General features: G+C 43.3%; 1 protein-coding gene and 1 long non-coding RNA gene across 8 annotated transcripts in view; one reads left to right on the top strand and one right to left on the bottom strand.

Moving 5' to 3' along the window:
• Positions 1-3,184: 3,184 nt before the first annotated feature.
• Positions 3,185-13,896, bottom strand: LOC143821025 (uncharacterized). Of its 2 annotated transcripts, none has more exons than XR_013225639.1 (3): positions 12,225-13,896; positions 8,026-12,130; positions 3,185-5,299 (listed from the first exon to the last, which is right to left on the bottom strand). It is a non-coding gene; the product is annotated as an uncharacterized LOC143821025 (long non-coding RNA). The 2 variants fall into 2 exon arrangements; XR_013225640.1 differs by having other exon boundaries at positions 8,026-12,769; positions 13,170-13,896.
• A 219-nt stretch (positions 13,897-14,115) lies between these two features.
• The window catches only part of PTER (phosphotriesterase related), a 29,249-nt gene continuing 26,407 nt past the window's right edge, over positions 14,116-16,957 (top strand). The window contains exon 1 of one of the 6 annotated variants that reach the window (XM_077304562.1): positions 14,116-14,202. The gene's annotated coding sequence lies outside the window, so the exon portion shown is untranslated. Of the gene's footprint in view, positions 14,228-14,262; positions 14,282-16,299; positions 16,829-16,957 lie in introns of those variants that run through there. The other 5 variants (XM_077304568.1, XM_077304563.1, XM_077304567.1 and 2 more) reach the window with 5 other exon arrangements.

The raw sequence follows: 16,957 nt of genomic DNA, 5'->3' as shown, positions 1-16,957 counted from the left end.
TCAGGGCCGGGCTGCACCCGTGCAGGCGTGGCTCGCGGATGCGGCCCGATCTGCAAGCGTGGGTTCCGGGCGCGGCCCGATTCGCGGCCGCGGCTCACGGGCGCGGCCGGGCGCGGCCGGGCGCGGCTCGCGGGCGCGGCCAGAAGTGTGGGCGTGGCCCGCGCGGTCGCGGCCCGATGGCCTGCCGGTCCCCAGCCTAATAAAGGTTGGGGACCACTGTTAATAAGGGACGGGAGTCCCCGGCAGCCGCATGCATTGTGGGGCGGAGGAGGAGGAGACTGGGCTGAAAGGAGGTGGCGCTGAGGGCGGGGCGCGCGTTGGCTGTGCGTGTGTGGGGAAGCTTCCTCTGGGGCTGGCGGAGGAAGGCGCGTTGGGAGCGGGAGCGGGGGCCGGTGCCGTGCTGCAGGGAACCTCTTCGGCGAAGCCCCCCCCCAACGCCCCTGGATCCCCTCACGAGTTTCTTCCCATGGCCGTTTCCCGGGGACTGGCGGGGACTCCGTAGGCGTCAGGCCGCCGGCCAAGGAGCAACTGCGAGCCGCGCTATCCGTGGCTCGCAGTTGCTCCGGCAAGGAATCGGAGGGACCAATCGGCAGGCGCTTTGCGCCTGCCGATTGGTCCCTCCGATAGTCTGTCCGCGGGAAGGGGCCAATCGGCACCCTTCCTCATCCCGGACACAGCCCGCCTTCCAAGGGCTTACTGTTTTATTTAGTGTAAAGATGGTGTAAAGCGGTGTAAAGATGGCGCCCGCGGCGCCACGGGCGGTGTAAAGATTTAGTCCGTGGCGCCCGCGGCGCCACGGGCGGTGTAAAGATGTGTGGCACTCTGGCAGACAGCCCTGTGGTGACTGGCTCCAGGAAGTCTTAAGGGCCTGTGGAATACAATCCTCTGAAGCTGGTGTCCTATGCATGGGTGTATTTGGGCTCCAGACCCATCGGAACATACATATAATTGGGCTTCAGGCAAAGCACAGAGTAAGACTTCCTTTCATAGAATCATAGAATCCCATTGGGCGATATTTCTCCTTCTTCCGTGAGACCCACTGGGTTTTCTAAATATGTTGCTGGATTCTTTTCCAAGGCAAAGATTATACAGAAGCTATGATTTTCAGACTTTCATTCCCCTTGTCTGCTGACTAACCACGGGTATTCTTTACAAACACAGTTCAACTTAACCGTGATTAATGGTGTCAGAATGCTGCCTTCCCTCAGCTTCCCTTCTGAAATTTAGTTATGTAACCTTATAATGCTGTATCAAATTCTAGGTACTTCTTTTCCTTTCTCAGTAGTGTTGGGGTCTTTCTTGCTTAGGAAGGCAGCTAGAGGCTTTTTGTGATCTCTAATCCATACGTGAAATGCTTCTTGGCTGCTTAGAAGTCCCTGAATTGCTTGCATGTTATGCCTAAGGCCTTTCTTTCCTTTCTGCTCACTTTTACGCTTTATTGTGAGAGGTTGTGAAATGCAGACGAGCGATTGCTGAAGGCAAATAGACTCTTCCATGAAGATAAATATCAGCACCTGTAGTTCTTTTTGAGATGCTGGTGGATTCCTGGGGATGTAAAAGGCCCAATCCAATGAGATGCTCCAGTTATTCAGTCCTTATGAACACCTGCTTAATTTCTCCCAGCCAGAAAACTTTGAATTTAGGAGATCTCATGAAGCCTGTGGTCCATAGAGCTTTAAGCATGATTAGGTCCCATAAAATGTCTTACTAAAAGCGTCTTTGAGGCTTTGTACGCAGGAGGGTAATTTGTGTTGGGCAAAAAGTGGATGGAAGTCATTTTAAGTTGAATCTACCCTTCAGCCAATGTAGAGCTACCTCTGTACCTCATATTCAAAATACCACCAAGTGCTTATGCTGTCCAATCCTGTGCATGTTTACTTGGAACTTCCTCCCACTCAGTTCAATAAGATTTCCAAGAAAATGTGCCTGCAGCCTTATCATAGGTGAAAAAACCCATTTTCTCACTGTGACAGTGCCTATAGATCAAAAAACATCCTTGAATTTCTGACGCAATTTTACCTGTTCATTTTGCTTGGCAGCGTACTTGTATCTGGTGTGTTGCTTCTCATATTGCTTCTTTATTAGACATACATCCTGGGCCTTCACAAATGGGCTTTTCTTGCAAAGACATGAAAAAGTGTAGATAGGACTTTGGGGTCCTGGGGCAAGAGGCCAAATTTCACTCCTATGTCTTCTGTCCCATGATTCTAGCAGCCTTGAAGTACTTTGTCTTTCCCTAGTCGCCTTTTCTGGCACCCATTTTTTTTGGTCAAGGAGTGTCAAACATTGTGTTAAAAATTTTTTTAAGGTTGCAAAGTTAGCTTTGTTAGGTTTGTTAATTTTGTTACTATATCACACAGAATGAAGAACAATGACACAAAATGCATTTCACTGTGCATTTCATGCCAGACACCAAGTGACAGAACAAGCCTTTGCCTTTTGCTAGGGAGCTGTATTCCTCCGGTGGCTATTTGACTGAATTAGGGTTCAGGTCCCAGATGGATTATAGACCCACACTGGAGGAACTGCTTGAATAAGGCCATCTTTCCTCAACAGCATTCCTGGTGGTGGGGAAGAATGACTGCAGGACAGGGATGAAGACATGTTGTCAAGCAAGTAATACTCCAGCCAGTGAGCCAGTTATCCTAAAGCCCCTGATGCAACAGTAGTAGACAGCAAAAGCCTGCAACGTCTGGCATAGACTGCAAGGAACAGTGGTGGGGCAACCACTTCACTTGGCCAAATGATATTATGCCATTGCCATTGGCTATTCCTAGGACAACCCACTTCCTTTCCCACCAACAGGGGGTTTCTGTTCTCTTTATACACCTTTCCTGATTTAAAGAAAGAAAACATTCAGGGGAGTGCTATGAGATTTAATGTTTACAGGTAGTCATTTACTTGTAACACATTGGATCAGAAACTCTCAAACAGCTGGTTCATTTATGCAAAGCCAGCTGTTCTACCTATACACAATAATTCCCAACCTCAGATATAAAATCATATAGCAAAAAATTAATTGTAAATGTATATACAATGAGGCTGGATGGGAGCACCCACTTTAGGCACCCCCAGAATTGGACCCCCTGGTCCAATACTCTTGAAACTTGGAGGAGGGAAATCTTCAGAGAAGAGGATCATCAAGCTATGCTGAAACTTTAGAGCCTCTAACTCAAACCTCTATTCCCTCCATGGAGAAGATGGAAATGTGAAAACTGCCATTGACATTAATGGCCAAATCATTTTGGAGCTGTCCAGATTGATTTAGCCTGCCCTGATCTGATTCAGCTGATTCGGATGGCCTTTAAACAGTCCAAATCGGGTCCCTCTGAACCCAAAACAGTCCGAATTTTTTTTCCTGCACATGCCTAGTATATAGCCAGCAGCTGGCAGCAGCAATGTCTTCAGCTGCAATCAGGACTTTTCAGTTGTAATGACCACAGGAGTCAATGCTGGCAATATCCATTGCCTCTTTGCATGTTAGAGTTACAGCTCAGATTCAGAGTACCTTTATTGGAATAAAATTGCAAAGCATAAAATGAAAATTTCAAACAGTCTCAGATGTAAACTCTATCGTAAAAGATTTTCATTTAAAATTGCCAGTAAAAACTTAGCTACTTTTATAATAGTTGCTGTGTCCCTCACATTTAGTATCATTTTAATCCAGCGTTTCTCGTTAACACAGCTGAATTTCAATTTCTTCAGATAATTAGCCAACGGGCGACGAAATACTTCAAACTTAGGACACACCAGAAGTATATGGTACAACGTGTCAGGGACACTACTACATCCATGTAAACAGTATCTCTCCTGAGGAGGAATCTTCAAAAATCTACCTCGGGTGACATTTGAGGGAAAGATATTTAAGCAAGCTACTAGAAATGCTCTTCTTAACTGGTGTGTCTCCAAAATTTGGAGATACATGGGCATGGATTTGTAAGATAAGGGAATATCCCAGAAGCGGGGAGAACATACGGGGAGTTACAGCTCATGCACTGGAGCATCTGACCAACTGGTCCTCCACCTGCAGTCTATAGTGGTTCTGTATAGGTGTATCATCTGAGGATGGAAATCTACTTGTGTGACTACAGGACAATGCATCATTTTAGTGCCGACTCACTAATATTTCTATTGAAAATTGCTTCGCTGTATAATGTTTAAAGATTAAGATCAAAATGCAAAAGGATCTGGAAGCTAATCCTAATCTTTAAACAAGACACTTCATGAGAAAGCAAATGCCCTCCAGCATTATCAATAAATTCTACTGCAAATGCTAAATTTAATTTTTTTCAAAAAAAAAAATCCTGGCCTTTTGACACACCTATTTCCTAAGCCTGTTAAGTATTCATTTGATATCTTTACCCAAAGGCACAGCTATCCTCCCTCAGCAATGTTGCAATCAGAAATCCTTTCAGAAATCAAATATAGATGGTGACATTTAACTTAAGCAATTAATCATTATTAATTGCTTTGGTATTCAAAGGAACAATAATAATTAGCTGATCTGAATATAAAGCATCCTTTTACTGAAAGAGAATGAGCTGCTGCAATGAATGCCCAGCTTGGATTGATGACCAAGCAAAGAGAATTTTCTGGATCAAGTGTCAATACATATACATACAAATACACATACACATATATAGTTGCACAAGGTGCGATCTTATTGGGTAGACTTCTGTACATGAAGCTAAGAAGAAAGAAGTTACAAAGAAAGGGCCATGAAAAGAAGAAAGCATGGGAGTCTGACTTTATTTGTCAAATCCACATATGATTGAGAAAAGTAAAGAGACCAGGAGTAATAGGTGAAAGAACACAACTTCTCTGGTTTTGCAATGCTGAACAACATCTGTTGTAGCTAATTTATTGATTACTTACTGCATAGTCCACTTTTCTCACTGAGATTCAAGCCATGCCTTAGGGAAAAGGTATGAAATGAATATTTAACAGGACTTAAAATAATGCATCCAACAATTGCTCCATAGGAATTGTAAACAAAGCTTGAGCCATTGCACTAAAAACTCTGTATGACATAGACAATGAAGACTGCCAGGTCCCGGGAGCGGCTATCAGATTTCTTGATTCATTCTAATTCAACAGTGCCATCCTGGAGGTTCCAAGTTCTATTTATGGTTAATCCCATGTAAAGCACATGGCTGTAAATCTACCTTACTAACAAAGCATTCTGGAAGACTGAAATGTTCTCCCACTTCTGGTACTTTTTAAAATACAGATTTAAAAAAAAATCCTTTCAGGGTCCAGGTTATGGTATACTTTACTGTACATGTAGATACTTCTGGCACTGGAAAACAAAAGAGTGAGACCAAAACAGAGTGAGACCTAAGACAAAACAATGCCTTCATCCAATACTCTGTCCTGTTGCTTATATCCTTTGCCTAATGGATAGGACTACCAACTCGGAGCTGGGAAATCCCTGGAGATTTGTGGGGTGGAGCCTGGGAAGGGAAGAATGCCAGAGAGTCTATCTTCCAGAGCAGCCATTTTCTCCAGGGGTACTGATCTCTGCAGTCTGGATATTAGTTATAATCCTGGGAGATTTCACTGAGTTATAATGCCATATAGTCCAACCTTCAAAGTTTCTATTTTTTTCCAGACAAACTGATCTCTGTCACCTGAAGATCAATTATAACCCGAAGAGATCTCCAGCTACCACCTGGAGTCTGGCAGTCCTTGGTCCACCAAGATCAGTATTCTCAACTCAAGTTGGCAGTGGGTCTCCGGGATTGCAGGCTAAGGTCTTTTACATCACCTTACATTTTCTGATCCTTAACTGGAGCTGCCAGGAGTTAAACCAGGAACTTTCTGTATGTCAAGCAAATGTTCTACCATTGAACCACAAACCATCACTTTCTGGGCTCCAACATGGAAAAGGGATATTTGTTGCCAGTGTAGAAAAATACTTTGAATTTTCAAGTTCAAAGAACATTTCAGGTACAGAAGAGAAACAAACCATTCAAGACGGACCTTGCCTGACACTGTGAGGCATGCCAGCCTCCTTATTTTCATGTTCCTCACTGCATCCTTTGGAAGAAAGGGAGTGTAGACCAGAAGTCACTTCCCTTCCTCTGTAATGATTAAAATATATGGCTGACTTGTGGAAAAGGTCTTAAGTTCATGAGATAACGTTATTTTCAAATTTTAAGGAAAATAGTAAAGCAGGTTTTGAGAGGATAAACCCTTCAGTAGCTACTGGTCAAAATAACTAGAAAAAGAGTTTTGTAGTCCAATTATCCCTATGCTTCCATTTACAAAGAAAGAGGAGTGAACATTTGATGATTCTTTTTACTGTACAATGAAGGTGTGTATACACTTTCCAAAGTATCCATTAGGGCCCATTATTGGGGACAGAATACTATGCTAGGTGGGCCTTTGATTTGAGACACTATGTCAGTTCATTTGTTCCTCTCCGTGTTACATGCAATTGCTACAGCGGTGTGCTAAGCACTGTCCTGCCACTGGTCATACTGAAGCTGTTTGGTAGATAAATAGAGTTAACTCTCTGGGGCTGTTAACCTGACACTTTTCATGAAAACTAAATTCTCACCCTAAAGAAGCAAGAAGGGAGGGGGGGGGAGACAGAGTTTAGTTTAGCAAAATGATGTTGAGTTGAACAGAGCAGTAATATACTAATATAAATGGGGAAGCAGCTCTATTTTCAGAGCTGTTGAAAAGGTGTTGTCAGAGTGGTGCGCTAAGCAAAACTAATTTATTCTGGTCGTGTTTGCGGGTGGACAAAGTCATTCCGAAAGGAACCCCATTTAAATTTAGTGGCAAGCTTGCAAGGGGCTTTGCGTAATTTGAAAACAATGGCAGTGGCACCATTTTTGCAGATAACAACAAGAGGTGAGATCTATATGTATATTTCTATGGCAGTAGCAACAAAAGACGAAAACCCTCCCTATGTGTGTGCAATAATTGCAATTTTGTGTCGGTTGCATCCTTAATAGGCCCAGTACAATCACTATCACATGGGGGATCTGCTCGCTAGATCAATAAAATTAGAAGAGACAAGCACCACTTTAAGGCAGTTGGTACAATTTACCTTGACATAATAGGGCCTTTCTTTGGGAGTATGGATGGGACTATAAGAATCCCTCATTGTATTCCCATTTATTTGGTTAGATGGGCCTGCTTGTTTTCATATTGCTGATTATATAGGTTTTGACTATCCAGGAATACATCACTCTCCTCTACACCATGCTATTCTGGACTTCATTCTACTTAAGTGCTTCCAGACTTTTCTTTCTAGTATCCCATGATCCTGCTAATTGTGGGCTTCTTAGCATTTTTATTGCAGACTCTTCCTCTTCAGAATCTATATGTTCTCTTGGCACCTGCATCTGTTTGCAGATATTATGACAGTACATACTATTCACAGATTAGTGGAATTCTTTTTCCCTAAAATATAAATGGGAGCAATGCTGATCAAGGTTGTTTTAAATAAAATAAAATGTGGCATTAAAATAGAAGAAGAAGAGTTAGTTTGTATATGCCGTTTTTCTCTACCAGGAGAAAAAGGAGTCTCAAAGCAGCTTACATTCGTCTTCTCTTTCCTCTCCCCACAACAGACACCCTGTGAGGTAGGTGAGGCTGCGAGAGCCCTGATATTCCTGCTCAGTCAGAACAGCTCTATCAATGCTGTGGTGAGCCCAAGGTCACCCAACTGGCTGCATGTGGAGGAGCAGGGAATCAAACCAGGCTTGCCAGATTAGAAGTCAGCGCTCCTAACCACTACACCACTACACCAAGTGTTACATTGTGATGAAATAACATATCTAATAAATTGATACCAACTAGGCTTTTAAAAATTTGGTCAGAATCTACAAATGTTCCTCTTGTACTGGCCTGTCTCTTCCCTCTCCCTTTTCCTTTCATCTTATATTGTCAATATTGAGAGAGTTTAAATATGAAAAAAGGGCTGAATACCAGACCGCTTAAAATAATAAAATAGTTTTATTAATAAGAGAAACAACTTTGTAAGGAAGCAGGAGAGACAGAGAGGCCTACCTAACTGGCTAACTGTTGCTCTGCATTCACTCAGTCAGTCTGTTCATCTGGAAGGCGAGCTAGAAGAAGTATGCTCAGAGGAACAGGAAGTCTCCAAATGAGCCAATCAGGATACTGGAGGAGATTGTCTGAAACACGAACCAAAAGGTTAAAGAAATGCAAATATACGGCCTAATAATTCAGTTTCTCCACATAGAAAGTTAAAAATGCTCAAATATATGAAAAATACATATATTTATTGCAAGATAATTAAAAACAATTTTAGGCATAAAGGATAGCCTCACAAACAAATTTAAATCACTAAATAACATCTAGCAAGGATCATATCACCCTGATGTACCATGTTTTGGCCGGATGGCCTTCTTCATTGCTCAAGCATACAAATAATGTATGTACAAATACATAATAACTCTAAACATTGTTATTTGATTCTATCTTAAACACACATCTCCTTCAGTACTGCCTGTAGGATAGTCTTCATGTGCTTTAGAATCATGCACATTACTGATCTTGCATATTTCCAGAGTCAAGATCTACTAAATCCCACTAATCTCACCCACCACTGCTGCCCTTTGGGTCCCTCCAGTGCCGATCAACTGAGTAACAACTCCTAGTTAAAATCTGGGATGTATTTTAGTTTTAAAGTAATAGGCGAACATCATTAAATATAGGCTCTTTAAGATGGGTGCTATTAGCTTGCATGCATGACTTTTGTCTTAAGACTGTCTCTTTTTAAAACAACCCTAGAGATTGTAGTCATATTAGCATCCATAATTACTTGTTTTTCGTTTGCAAGTTTTTAGTTTGTAAGAGCTAAGATCCCTGTATGTATTAAAACGGTAGTTTTCTATCTGGCCTGTGGCATAGCCTCATTCCAATGGCATCCCGCATATGTAGGGCTGTCAGGTCCCTGCTGGCTCCCAGCTGGGGATAGAGGGGGGTACAGTAGCCAAATCCAGTAGGGAAACTCCTGGAGATCTGGGGATCTCCATTTTCTCCAAGTTAACTGATCTCTGTAGTCTGGAGATGAGTTGTAATTCCAGGGGATCCCCAAGTCCCACCTGGCAGCTAGTATCCCTACACTCCATTATGCATGTCTGGGCAGCAGAGGGTTCTTTAGGCTCTGAAGCAGTGTGAACACCACAACACATGTGGGCAGAGCATCTCTCTTGTTATGCATCTGCCTCAACCAAGACACAAGGGGATGGCAGTGGAGTACTAAGGTTTCTAAAAGAAAGAGCACTGCTGTTATAACCGGGGAAGAGGAATATGAAGAGGTCTTTTTCTGCAAGATGCAGGGGTTCCATGTACAGAGTTCCTAGAATTTTTTTTCTTTATAAATTCAGCATTCCTGGGACAGGTCAAGCTGTTGACCTGTGCTGTTTTTCAGTCTGAAGCAGTCATTAACATTAGAGAACTTTCCAAATTATAATTCTCCGTGATCTCCACCTGCAGTGTGTCCCCACCTAATTGTTTACTTATATTTATTTAAATATTTATGCCCCGCCTTTCCTGTGTGTCAGCTGATCAATCAAAATTAAAACCATCCACAACACGTGCACCATGCCTTCATTGTCATAGTCAAAGCTCAGAGTCCTACAGGCGAGTTCCCCGCCTGTGGCATTTCTGATTGGCTGTACATGGTGAAGAGCTGGCTGGAACAGCTGGTTAACAGCAAAGATTAGTGATTATTATTCTGATGTCTAACTTATATAATGTACCATGCACAAACTTTATTCCAAATGATTAGCTGGAATTTAGGGATTATATTCTTCTCCAGCCTCATTATGTTACCCACTTCGTTAAACAGAAGCTATATGCCTGGTCCCTAACAATGAATGCTGGACTAAAATTATCTACCACAGCAAAGATTCACCCTTAAAACATAATAGATTTATTTATCTATTATAAAGAAGCAGAAGTAAAAGCATCACAATTATAATGAAAACAATGCCCAATCTGAATCTTGTACTTACCCAAGGGAACCCAGTTGGTAATAAATCAAAGTAATGCAGCAGCCCAATGGGTGATTGTTTTCAATTATAAGAAAATAGACTTTGCCTTTCCTTGTCAGGATATACACCTAAGAACTTAGTAAATAATCAGAACTGCTGCTTCCAAGAACATTCATTTTAATAAGAGACCTCTTACTGGAAGAAATTGAGGGGAAAGATAAAATACCTTACATATCTTTATGGTCACTAATTTATTAGTGTTTTAATAGCATAATGTCAATGTCACTTAGCTGAAGATAAGCATCATGAAAATGTGATGCATCTAATGAAGCCCAAGACAGTATACATAGAGCTACTGCAACCTCAACTGCAGAGACCTTGACATTATGAACTTAAAATGCTGAAATTTAAAAAAAAAATGATTTGCAGAACTCCAGATGCTCTTGAGGGTCCTGCCAGTTTTTAAATGTTTACACCAAAGTTAAGGGCAATTTTCCCAGGCTCAATATGTTCCTGTTCACTAAATAAACATAATATAAATATCAAAGGAAACATATCCCAAACCTTCCTTCTCCTCCTTCCATTTACTCTATGAAAATGAGGATCTTCTTGAAGCAAATACATTACTTAAACTTTAGAATACGTTATACTATGATTTATACGTTGTACTCACACAAAAGCAGATTGCATAACCGATCTTCATGGGTACAGACGTCTTATTTCTGTGGTATTTATTCACTTTCAGCTACAGAACTCTTTTGTCTGACTATTTTGCAGACAACACATTTTAACACGAAATAATGAGTGCCAGTGTGACTTTGTGTTAGACTTTGTATTGCGCTTTTGTGCTAGGATCTCAGGGCCCTGGTTTTCAGACCCCTCTCCACCAAAAGGCACACCGGGTGAGTCAATTTCAGCCCAACTTACCACATAAGTAGGCTGAGCCTGACAACTCGCAGGAGGGTTGGGGGTGGGGACATGGTGAAAAGCAACATCACGAGTGTGATGATATAACTTCTAGGGAAAACCAGGAAGCAATGACAATAGTCTTAGGAATTCCTGAAAGCTCTATGGTAAAACAATAGAATTCCAAACAATTCCTAGAACTACTGTCATCGAAATGGCGCAGTGGTAAGGCAGCCGTCTGAAAGCTTTGCCCATAAGGCTGGGAGTTCAATCCCAGCAGCCGGCTCAAGGTTGACTCAGCCTTCCATCCTTCCGAGGTCGGTAAAATGAGTACCCAGCTTGCTTGCTGGGGGGTAAAACGGTAATGACTGGGGAAGGCACTGGCAAACCACCCAGTATTGAGTCTGCCATGAAAACGCTAGAGGGCGTCACCCCAAGGGTCAGACATGACTCGGTGCTTGCACAGGGGATACCTTTACCTTTACCTTTACTGTCATCGCTTCTGATCCCGCCCAGAAGTGATGTCATGATGCCTGCAATACTAGTAAGTTTAAAAAAAAAATCCCCTGCTGCTGCTTAACACGGCAGTGAGCAACAGGAGTTCTGAGTGGGTGTTGCCCTGCCCCAATGGGGAGGGTGTGTGTGGCAGGCCTGCTAACAGGGTTGTTGTGAAGATAAAAATGACAGAAGAGAATACCGTGATACCCCCCTGACCTCCTTGTAGGAAAGAAACAACAAAAATAGGATAAATTGTATGTGTCTCCCTAGCACACAAACTTCAGTCTGTTAAATAAATATCTGAAACTGTGCTTAGTCATGCTATGCATGCCCCTTCTACCCAGCAAACTTGCTGTGCTGATGAAATTTTTACTTGGCCTGTCTCTCTGGGCCAGGTTAGATAAGTACAAAGTCCAATGTTGTACTTGTGTGAATCCACACTGCAATCATTAAAATTAAATTGAGCATAGTCTTAAGGTACCAACTTGAGGTTTGGGCTTCAGTTGATTTAACATTAACTAGAGCGGGAATCCAGTGCTTGCTTACCTGGGAATAAGCCCCAATGAAGACTTTTATAGAATTGGGCTGTACTTTGAGATCCGTTTATTCCACTTTGAACAATATATTAGCTATAGATACAGCTAAAGGATGTACATGGTGTTGCCAGCTCCAGGTTGGGAACTTCCTGGTTATTTGGAAGGGCAGAGTTTTGTGTGGTGAGTGATTTCAGTCACCCTCCATTTTCTCTGGGGGGAAAGATGAATTGGAATTCTCTGTAGTCTGGAGATGAATTGGAATTCCAGGAGATCTCCATGCCCCACCTAGAATTTGACAACTTACAACAGCTTGATGTCCTTGTTTTGAATGTTCTATACTTGTTGTGCAATAATATCTGAAACATAATGTAAATTATCACTGAATAAGACTGGTATACGAAGTAGAATTAGGTTCCTCAAAAATATTCTTTCTTTAAAATGTAGACAGATCTATCTAAATTATCTGAAACATACTATTAGTTTTTATACTAGCCTCAACCACTATGTACTGACAATAGAACTGTTAATTCCTTGTGCTTCTCTGTTCTATTTTGTTCTGTCATGAGCAATTGCGCCAGGGAAGACAATTGATTCTCTTTGATTTGGGTCTGACCTTGGGACAAACTGTTATTTTATTGTAAGAAAAATACATGTACAATATTTGTACACAACCATCTTTGAAGAACATATAAAAGAGCCATCCCCTTGGAGGAAAGAGAGGGAGAAGAAAGAGGAATGCTGGGGAGCAGCCCAATATCCTCACCATGGTTCCTTCCAGTTGAGCTGGTTCTTCCCTCTCCTAACCTCCTTCAGCTGCCACTGAAAGCTGCTTGTAAGAAGCCATCTCGCCTGATAACAGAGCCATGTGTTAGATATCCTGATTTAAGAGAGCAGCCTGAAAAGCGCAGGCAAGACCATATATTTAAGTTATGACAAGCATGGGAAGCAGCCACTGCAAACAAGGTGCATGCATGCATGTTTTATTGTGCATTGCCTTGAACACCTTTTTAAATTAATAAATGTTTCTTTGAATAAACACCAGCAGAGAAATCTCTTTGCTGCAAAGAGATTTTACCAACCTCAAACCTGCAACTCCTAACAAATAGAGTCCTACATATCTTTTCACACATAGTCACATTAGCCTCTAAACATATGATGCCCAAAAGGATCCTGGCCAGTTTGGGCTTCTGGGGTCATATTCATGGGGGTTGAAGGGAATGTGTTTACCCTTCATATATTAAGTACTTACTTCGCAAGACACAGGAGTACATGAGTTAGGGTTTGTTGAGGACAGCTGGGTTTGGCGAGAGGAGGGACTTCAGTGGAGTAATGCCAGTCTCCAAAGCAGCCATTTTTTCCAAGAGAACAGAACTAAACTCTGCAGTCTGGAAGCCGGTTGTAATTCTGCAAGATCCCCAGGTCCAGCTGGAGGTTGGCAACCCTTTCACGAGTATAGGCATGGCAAATAGGACTGCCATGTAAAGTATGTACCAGCTCCTACATATCAATATATCTATTTCTCAACATAGCCCCATCTGTGAATACTTAAATCTAGGGATAAAGGTCGTGGACAAATATGACAGATCTTTCAACAAACCCAAGAAAAGACACAGGTTGCCAAACAAACAGAATCTTAAACACACCAGGATGTTAACGCCCTCCTCCAAAAAATAATAGATGGGAGACCACTTTTTAATCAGTCTGGGACTTATCCTGTGGAGTTCTGCAAGGTGCAATCCTACCCCATGCTTTTCAAGTTTTATGTTAAGTTCTTAGAACAAATAATTCCTAGCTTTGTGGTTGGATGTCATCAATCTAAGGATGATCCCCAGCTTTAGATATCCTTATCATTATCCAGATTCCCTCGTGATACGGTAGCGGTCCTGCATAACTGCCTGGCTGCTCTCATACACTGCCTAAGAGTGAAGAAATTGAAACCAAACCTTAAAATGCAAGAGGGAATGCTGGTGGGGAAGGAACGCGTTAACAGGGAACACCGAACAAATGAAAGGCGCGTTAAGGTGTCGGGCCCAAGGAGGACCCCCATGCAGAGTAGGCCTTCCGAGGCCACCAAAGCCCAAGGGTCAGCTGCGGAGGGCCGGCCGGCGCCTGGAAGCGTCTTCGCCGACGGGCGGCTGCCCTGCTGGGCTTCCCCCCACCTGCGAGGGCGGCTTCCCGGCCACGGGCACGGCCCACACCGGAGGCGGGGCGAAGTGAACTCCGGAAAGGTGCCGAAGTCCAGTTTGTGGGGCGCCGGGAGAGCAGTGCCGGTGGAGTCTGGAGTGAGTGTCTCCCGTCCCCCCGAGGGTGAGCCGGTCCCGGGCACGGGAGTCTGAGGGGAGGCCGCGGGGTTGTTTTGCGGTGAGGGCCGCCTTCCCGCCCGCGGGGCTCCGTCGGGGAGGGCAGGCCGCGAGAAGTCGCGCTCTCCTCCTCAGAGCGGCGCCGGCGGAGGCCGCCCTCTCCTCTCTCCTCTTCTCCCCGCCCGCTGTAGCTGTGCAGCTCGCCCTCAGGGCGCGGGAGGCTTCTGGCCTGTTGCTGCGGCTGGTCGGGCGGCGGGCATTGGGGAGGAAAGGAATGCAAGCCCGAGCTGTGCATCCGCTGTAGGGCTTTCGCTATTGTTATTGTTTCGTAGGGTTCCCCCTGGGCACCAGCAGGGGAGGGGAGGATGGCCGGTTTCCAGCTCCAGGTTGGGAAACTCCTGGAGGTTTGTGCATGGAGCTTGCAGAAGACAGGGACGCCAATGGGGCGCAGTGCCACAGATTCCCTCCCTCCAAAGCCCCACTTTTCTTCAGGAGAATTTAACTCTAGTCTGGATAGCCTTTGATCTCTAATGGTTTCTCTTTGTAAAGTACACTGAATTCTAGGACATTGATTGGCTGTTTTGACAAAGGATTATCATTGGCTGTATTTGGTTGTGACACAGTCTACTGATGTAACAGAATTGATTTTTGCTATGTATTCCCTGTCATGTAAGGAGATCACAGTCTAATGAAGAGTGCTTGCACTCGAAAGCTCAGGCCTTGAATAAATCTTTGTTGGTTGGTCTTAAAGGTGCTACTGGACTCTGGTTTTATTGTGCTGCTTCAGACCAACACGGCTACTCATTTGAATCTAATCTGGAGATTAGCTGTAATTCCAGGGGATCCTCAGACCCCACGTGGAGCCTGGCAGCCCTACTTATTGTACAAGGATTTTACTCGTAGCATGGAATTTTCTGTGGCTTCAGTTAGAATTTTGCTGATAGCAACCACAAAAACACAAGAGTTCACCTTTTTGTCAGCTTGCTTGTGCTGCTCAAGAAGACGGTGGCTACTTTGATGTAAAAGTTTTATTTCTGATTTAGGTCTTTTAATTTTAAGACTAAAATTTAAATTGTCTACTTTAAGTCGTGACAATGGTTTTAAGACTTGATTTCAGTGTGATGACAAAGGCAAAGAAATCACCTGTGGAACTTTGCACGAAGTGGTATTTTGCTGAAACTGGATTGCTATTGGAGCAAAGTGGCCATGCATGATTAGCTTCCACACTAGTATTAGGGCCAAATGCATGTACTGCTTTGTAGCACAGCTTAAATAAGGTGTTGAGCCCCTGGAAAATCACTTGGGGGGAGCAAGACTTTGCATTGCTGGCCTCACAATTACATTTGGCATACATGTATTTATGAAGGCAAACCACACTGAGTGATGGTTAATGCATAATACAATGTTCACACAGTGGAGTGTGGGGGAGGGTTATGGTATAACCTGTTTTAGTCTGATTTCAGATGTTAGAAGCTGTGCAGGTTTTTGGGTGGGAAGCCACCAAGAAACACTCTGCAGCAGAAGGCACCTTGCTGTGGAGAATTGCTGGGAGACATTGAGTCAGTTAGCCTAAGCTACCTCACAGGGGTGTTTTGAGGATAAAATAGAGAGCAGAGTGATATAAGGTACTTTGGGTCCCCCATTGGAGAGAAAAGTGCCATATAAATAAGAGAAATAAACCATTTCTATTCAGTTGCCTTGAAAGCCACTTGCTGGTTGCACCTATGTACTTGCAAATAAGTAACCGCTTGATATTTGCAGGCTTTCTCAACCAGGGGTCATGTTGCCCTCCTCCAAATGGCCCATGATGAGCCTGGAGGGATGGAAAGAGGAGGGGGCCTGGGTGGTATGTACACAGCTATGCTTCCCAATCATATTCTGCCTGATTGCACCACTTCTGGGGCTTCTCGAAGCCTGAAGAATGTTTTAAGAGTTTCTGAACGGTCATAAAGTTGAGAAAGGCTGGTGTATAGCGTCCTGCTAAATGATAAATAAAATTTTTCTACACTTCTGGACTGATGAGAAATATAGGGAAGCAATGAACTGGTAAGATTCTCTTCTCCACTTGGCAAAAAATAATACAGATGACAAAGTGAACTTTGGCCATAGGACATCTGTGGTACAGTCTATTTCCCTGGAGATTTAAATCTGGACAGATTTGTCTTGTGATTTAGTGGTACATTGAGTTTCCTTGCTTTTTCGTTTTTACCCCCAGTCCCACACTACGGATGATCATGGCAGTGCTTGTTTATGAATACAGTTCATAGTAGGAGAGCCAGCAGTGTGTTAACGAGCGTGTGAGGTCCTGCCAGGGATTGTATATAACAGCTGAGTAGTTATGAACTAGTGCAGACTCATAAGAAGACAGATGGATTTCTCAGAGTACAACAAAATAGACGGGAGTTGACAAATTGTAGATATCGTTAGCTGTAGCTCCAGCAGTAGCCTAAGTGACTGCCTCTCTGTCCTGGAAGGCAGTGATGTTGTATGATAAGCAACATTGTCACAAAATGCAAGATTTGGAAGTTGAATTATGGTCATTCCCTGAGTCACCAGGAGATGAATTGCAGCAATATGAGCAAAGCTGTTTGCCATTATTAATGACTTGGTAAGTACATATCCATATGTCAACAACAGGTTATGCGTCAGGACCAAATGCTTCTGTTCTAGCTTGTGCTCCTTCAGCTTCAGGCACCACGAGAGTGAGAAATGTAGATAAATGGAAAAGGTACAGGCG

Source organism: Paroedura picta, chromosome 11, assembly GCF_049243985.1.
Source record: "Paroedura picta isolate Pp20150507F chromosome 11, Ppicta_v3.0, whole genome shotgun sequence".
Taxonomy (NCBI): domain Eukaryota; kingdom Metazoa; phylum Chordata; class Lepidosauria; order Squamata; family Gekkonidae; genus Paroedura; species Paroedura picta.
Note: the sequence above shows the minus strand (reverse complement) of the source record. Positions and strands in the feature narration are given on the sequence as shown.